The sequence below is a fragment of the Berghia stephanieae genome, chromosome 11, assembly GCF_034508935.2.
Source record: "Berghia stephanieae isolate SIO BIC M18660-M18661 chromosome 11, UCSD_Bste_1.3, whole genome shotgun sequence".
Classification (NCBI taxonomy): domain Eukaryota; kingdom Metazoa; phylum Mollusca; class Gastropoda; order Nudibranchia; family Aeolidiidae; genus Berghia; species Berghia stephanieae.
The window spans coordinates 27,624,577-27,632,076 of NC_088370.1; the positions used below are offsets into that span (position 1 = coordinate 27,624,577).

The 7,500-nt window shown below is 32.6% G+C and overlaps 1 long non-coding RNA gene across 1 annotated transcript in view; it reads left to right on the forward strand.

Annotated features, from left to right (window-relative positions):
- The window catches only part of LOC144956650 (uncharacterized), a 37,883-nt gene that overhangs the window by 14,431 nt on the left and 15,952 nt on the right, over positions 1-7,500 (forward strand). Inside the window, exons 3-4 of the long non-coding RNA XR_013641991.1 lie at positions 5,131-6,226; positions 6,789-6,870. This is a non-coding gene — a long non-coding RNA (uncharacterized LOC144956650). The remainder of the gene's footprint in view (positions 1-5,130; positions 6,227-6,788; positions 6,871-7,500) is intronic.

Below are 7,500 nucleotides of genomic sequence, written 5' to 3' on the forward strand. Positions count from 1 at the left end.
AGAACAACATTCGCTTCTTTGACTCAATAGATCTTGTTGAAAAGAAAAGTTTAGTTCCTTAAATCCTTTATTCAGGACCTTGGAGCATTTTTGGATAAATGTTAAGGCAAATTATTTATTTAAAGTGACTTTTTCTTCTTCCCCCCCCCCCCCCCCGTGGAAACTACGAATTTCTGAAATTTCAAGAAGGCAGCCCTGTATTGTGCCGGAATGACTAGAACCCTTAAAAGTCACGTTAAAATTTAAATGATAAGAAAGATGTACTTTTAAGTTTGTTTTTTTTTTTAAAGTAAGAAATCGTATTTTGATGGTCGGCGGATCAAACCTCTGAAGTCCCGATTTTCACGATCGGCGGATCAAACCTCTGAAGTCCCGATTTTCACGATCGGCGGATCAAACCTCTGAAGACTCGATTTTCACGATCGGCGGATCAAACCTCTGAAGTCCCGATTTTCACGATCGGCGGATCAAATCTCTGAAGTCTCGATTTTCACGATCGGCGGATCAAAGCTCTGAAGTGTCGATTTTCACGATCGGCGGATCAAAGTTCTGAAGCTACGCATACAAGCTTTGCGCACCATGTTTTATTTAATTTTTGGGCGGATTAGACCTCTGATGTCATCAAACATGGTGCGCAAAGTTCGTATTATGTAGACTTCATAGGTTTGAACTGCCGACCGTCGATTAATTATTCACCATATCGAATAGAATTTAACCTCAAGTTTCGTGTTGAAGGGGAAGCGTGGCTTAGCGATACCGTCTTTTGCTTTGTACCCGAAAGGCACGGAGTTCGATCACCCGCCGCTGCGCTGTGTGGCCTTGAGCAAGTCACCTCGCTCGCCCCAGCTCACTGCGTCTGACCGTAGCCACCGTTAAGTTATAGCCTGACATTGAAACCCAAAAAGACTGGCATTTTGACGTCATTATTTGTTTGTTTTCACCGCCTAGTGAGTTGTCGTTAGTAGTGCTCATGGAAACAAGTGGTCCCATTGGTTGAACTATTGAATACAACGCACGATTTGTTTTCTTTTGTGGCCAAAGACTGGCATTTTGACGTCATTTTTTGGTCAGTGCCAGGCTACAAGTTATCGATGGCTATAGTCTGACGCCTGGGTTATTCCCGTCTTGTTTTGGAATAGACCCGAGAGACAAATTTCCCCTATAGGATCAATAAAGGGAATTTTGTTTTTATTTATTTTTTTATTATATTTCTATAATATAATAATATAATAATAATATAAATTAAATTTCCAGCACATCCCGACGTACTACTGGTTCGAGATGAAGAGTTACATTTATTACCATTCAGTTTGTTCCTAGATTATAATAATAGGATTCAACAGTTTGATGTCACTCCGCCCAGTAACGAACAGCTTGGTTCTAAACAAAGAAAATCTGTATTTTTTATTCTTCACGCTGGCGATAATTTTTTCACATGTCATGTGATCAGAATGTATAAAAGTCAAAACATGTTCAGATTTATAACATTTTTTTCCGCTGGAAACACTTTTATGTTCGTCGGAGAATATTTCATAAGGGCGTCCGCCATTGTTCGGATAGTTTAGAACCAGTTACTCAGAATCCTATTATTGTATTTCAGGCTGTTTAAAAAGGATGGGTTGAAAGGCCAATGTTTCAGTTGGTACTCTGTACCCTCTTTTAAGAGGTTATGGAATAATTTATTATTCGACGAATTTAATAGTAGCCTTCGTCAACTTCTAGCCTGACACAGTGGACTAAAACGAAATCAATTAATAATATGGAGACATGAAACTTAGGGGTTCCTTCAGTATGTGAGCGTTCAATTTCAAGTCGGTAAACATGGCATTCTGTATTGATGGTGCGAGTTTAAATGAAATAAACACCATTTTCCCCGTTATATCAACCGTACAAATACCTAAAAAGTTTATAGTCTGAGAGAACTTATTAATGAGAAGAAATCACATGTGCAAAATTCGTGCCAAAGTTCCCATGTATTAAATATAAAAACATTATGAGGGAGAGGATGTTTACCGACTTGACACGATCTGACATAGATCGTAGCCGTCGTAAACTTATGGCCTGATACTGACCAAAAAAATGACGTCAAAATGCATCGTCTGGCATAGATAGAATGAAGTTGACGTCACTCATGCCTTTGTTATTGTTTTGTTTTTGTTTTTTTGCTATCCGCGTTTATAAGTTCTTATCCACACCAATAAATTATAAGAAATATATTTCTAACGGATTTCAAATAAAGTTATTTCACCACCACCACCAACAACAACAACAACACCACCACCACCACCACCATCATCATCATTATCATCATCATCGTCATTATTGTTGTTGTTGTTGTTTTTGTTATTATTGTCATAATAATATAATAATGATAATAATAATAATAATAATAATAATAATAATAATAATAATAATAATAATAATAATAATAATATATAATTATTATTATTATTATTATTATTATTTTGCCAAGAAGATACTCTCAGATGATGCTTTGTTGGCTTGGAATAATTTATTTTTTTCATGTCTCATAGCAAAAACTATAGTGCGTTGCCTGAAAAATACCATTGCTGTGATGAGGAAAACAGACAGGAATATAGCATAAAAAAACCCATTGCGCTATCGGGACCCTCGAATGCAACAGGGCTAAGGAATAAAGAGCAAACCCAGGCAAAAAATAGTTATTTATATCATAAATTATTTATAGAATAAATTCTTTATTCAAGGAGATAATATATAATAATTGGGGAAAGCTCGCAACCAGCGTGACCTCGTATTTTCCATCAATTCGTTTTAAACGTGTTTGGTATAATTGAGCTCTACTGTATTATACATGTTAGAACAACGTTACTTTTTATTTTTATTCTAAATTGGCTTAAAGTGACACCTCGTATTAAAAAAAATAAAAATAACGATAAGTATTGAAATGTAAGCTTCAATTTATAAAACGAAGATAGATAACTGTGGATTGAAATAAATTGAAGCTCGGGCCTACATTTCAATACTTATCATTATTTTTTCCTTCGAGCTTCTGGCTATAAATTCAATTTTCAGCATCTTACTCATTTCGCATAATACCGTTTTGAGACGAGGGGTCATAATTTGTTCAGAATCCACTTTCAAACAAAATCTTAAACAATGCTTTTAAATTTATTTTTTTTTACGTAAATCCCCTTCAGTATTTCCATAAATTTAACATTTTATTTCATTTTTATTTGAATTACCTTTTAAAAGTAAATTATTAATAATAATATAATAATAATAATAATATAATAATAATAATAATAATAATAATAATAATAATAATAATAATAATAATAATAACGATAATAATAATAATAACGAATAATAAATAAATAAATAATAAAAATAAATAATAATAATAAAATAATAAAATAATAATAATAAATAATAATAATAAAATAATAAAAATAATAATAATAATAATAAATAATAATAATAATAATAATAATAATAATAATAATAATAATAATAATAATAATAATATAATAATAATAATAATAATAATAATAATAATATAATAATAAATAATAATAATAATAAATAATAATGAATAATAATAATAATAATAATAATAATAATAATAATAATAATAATAATAATAATAATAATAATAATAATAATAATAATAACAATAATAATAATACTAATAATAGATCATTATTGTCCATAAATGTGGCAATTTGTCATTTGGTTACACTTGTTATAACGATAAATGATATCTAACTATAACATTGAATAGATATTTCACTCCTACTTATTCTCTCTCTCTCTTTCTCTCTCTCTCTCTCTCTCTTTCTCTCCCTCTCTCTCTCTCTCTCTCTCTCTCTCTCTCTCTCTCTCTCTCTCTCTCTCTCTTAATTTTGCATGTAATCTATGGCTGATGTAATTTATGCGTTTTGAGAAATGTTAACTCACTCAATCCTAGAGATTTTTACTACTTTCCAAAATTGAAAAAAAAAGGTATTAAAATTAACATGTACATAAATAGTTTTATTCAACTTCGCGAAAATGTAAACATTAAGAACATTATCTTTGATACTACGCCTATAATTTGTCTCCAAAGAATGTAATAATGAATAGGCATGGGATAAAAAGTAACCCGGGTAAACTACGGATATAGTCGGTGTTTGGATCGAGTGAGTTAAAGCAAGTCTATAAATGCGTTCGGTTATCAGACCTGCTAATATGTGCACGTCGGTCTGACCCATTGTGTTTCGCCTTGAGAATACTATTTCATGGATATTATTACTTCAAATGAAAGCTCACGTTTTTTTTTAAAGCACTTTATTTTCCGTATTTTTTTTTTAACAATCCATTTTCCGTATGTTTTTTAAACAATCCATTTTCCGTATGTTTTTTTAAACAATCCATTTTCCGTATGTTTTTTTTAACAATCCATTTTTCGTTTGTTTTTTAAACAATCCATTTTCCGTATTTTTTTTTTAACAATCCATTTTCCGTATGTTTTTTAAACAATCCATTTTCCGTATGTTTTTTTAAACAATCCATTTTCCGTATGTTTTTTTTAACAATCCATTTTTCGTTTGTTTTTTAAACAATCCATTTTCCGTATGTTTTTTTAAACAATCCATTTTCCGTATGTTTTTTTAAGCAATCCATTTTTCGTATGTTTTTTTAAACAATCCATTTTTCGTATGTTTTTTTAAACAATCCATTTTTCGTTTGTTTTTTTAACATTCCATTTTCGTATGTTTTTTTTTAAACACTCCATTTTCTGTTTGCGAATTTTAAGTACTCCCTTTTCCAAATGTTATTTTAAAAAAAATACTCCATATTCTTACTTTTTTTTTAAAAGGACTTCATTTTCCGTATGATAGTATGCGCTTGGCTAAGAAGCTCACAAAATTGCCGCCCGGAAGTATATCGGACCAACACACAAAACTATGTGTAACATGACGTTGTAGTCTGGTAACTACAGTTAATGAGATTATCTAAACCGATGTCAAAAAAATAACAAAGACCGAGTGACGTCAACTTCGTTCTAATATAGCATAGCAGTGTGAATGATTTTCTCTTTTTTATTATCTTATATGTACAATCTCCTAAATATGAAATAATGTTTTGTATTTTGTTTATCATCCACAGATTCCATCTCAATTACAGCACAGACAAATGATTTCAATTCACCACTATCCATCACATGTTGTGAACAACAACAACAACAACAAATACAACAACAACAACAACAACAACAACAACAACAACAAATAACAACAACATCACCAACAACGACAAAGAGGAACCGAGAAACAAAATTCTTTCAAATGCCACCGTCAAAAAATAATCATTTCACTGAGAAACGTGGCGTCTTATACTATTTCAATTCAGTTTTGATACGGACTTTAGAATATTCTTTCTCTTATATTACCCATGATAGAATCAATAGCTATTTCCAACCAAAATAGCAATTATTTTGCAACCAAAGTTCTTAAAACATTTGAATTTCTTGGTTTAGTTACATATATAACTTGACTATTGATACATAAATAGAAGACGCCGCACCAACGTTCAGCTGCAGGTCCATGGTAGGCTTGAATATTATAGACTCCAGTATTTTAATAAAATGTAATGTAATAATTAATACAGAGCGCAGAATCCACCAAGTCCTATAAGGCGCAACTCATAATTGGTAACACAAAACGCAAATACTATTGTTACTACTACTCAAAACCTGCTTCGACAAGGCATGCTACTAATTCAAAATATTTTAATGCAATTCTATTTGGTACTATTTTGTAACGTAGGAATATTATGACAGTTCTGCCTCAGCTTAGATTTAGGAGTTTTAAAATCAAATAAAAGTATCTTTCTGGTGAACGTTTCCTGCCTATAACATGTGTAATGACATCAGTCTGTCGTCCTGTCATCATTGAAAAGAAGACAACATAAGAGAGATATCATCGAGAAATCAACTTTCCACCTGCCTACAGCATGTGTAATGACATCAGTCTGTCGTCTATCCATCATTGAAAAAAAGACATGAGATGTCATAGAAAAATCAACATTCCACCTACCTACAGAGTGTGGAGTGACATTCGTCTGTCGACCTACCATTAATGAAAAGAAGGCAACATGAGGTGTCCTATTGCAATCAAACATCTTCATGGATGTAGGATACAGCGACACCTAATGTGAAATTACGTCCTGAAATTCAAAACGGCCAACAACTGAAACGACCAAGGTAATTTTTGTTTCAAAATATATTTCACAAAATGTTATATTTGTACCTTTTTACGACTTGATATATCAACAAGTGTTCGTCGTCGTCGTCGTCATCATCATCATCATCATATCATCATCATCACCATCATCATCATCATCATCATCATCATCATCATCATCATCATCATCATCATCGTTATCATCAATATACTCTTCTTCTTCTTCTACTTCTACTTCTTCTTCTTCTTCTTCTTCTTCTTCTTCTTCTTCTTCTTCTTCTTCTTCTTCTTCTTCTTCTTCTTCTTCTTTTTCTTCTTCTTCTTCTTTTTCTTCTTCTTCTTCTTCTTCTTCTTCTGTAATTATTATTACTACACTGTAGCATCATCATCATCATCATCATCATCATCATCATCATCATCATCATCATCATCATCATTATCATTATCATCATCATCATCATCATCATCATCATCATCATCATCATCATCATCAGCCATTATTATTATTATTATTATTATTGTTGTTGTTCTTGGTTTTGTTTTAATCATAATTAAATTACGATTCTTTTAAATCCAATCCAGTTGCTGACCTTTGTTGCAAGCTCCCTCCCTCTAGCCATACCCTTCGTCCACAAATTCTGGAAGGGATTGACTGCCATTCCTCGTGAGTGTTAAATATCTTTTTTTTCCTTCCATTAAATCTCAAATCGACTCTGCGGTGGGCATAGTTCTATTCACTGTCTATGGTGGGCATTGTTCTAATCTTTGCCTGGGATGGGCCTTGTTCTAATCACTGCCCATGGTGGGCATTGTTCTCATCACTGCCCATGGTGGGCATTGTTCTAATCTTTGCCTGGGATGGGCCTTGTTCTAATCACTGCCCATGGTGGGCATTGTTCTAATCACTGTCTGGGGTGGTCATAGTTCTATTCTCTGTCTATGGTGGGCATAGTTTTAATCATTGTCCAGGATGGGCATTGTTCTAGTCACTGTCTTGGGTAGGCATAGTTCTAATAACTATCTGAGATGGGCTTAGTTCTGGGGTGAGTAGTGTTCTAATCACTGTCTCTAATAGAGATTGTTCTAATCACCGTCTGGGATTGGCATTGTTCTAATGATTATCTGGGGTTTTAATCTCTATCTGGAGTGGGCGCTGTATTCTTATCACTATATAGAGTGGGCAATTTTTTAATCTCTGTCTGGGATGAACATTGTTCTAATCACTGTCAGGGGTGGACATAGTTTTAATCATTGTATAGGATGGTCATAGTTCTAATCACTGTCTAGGGTTGTC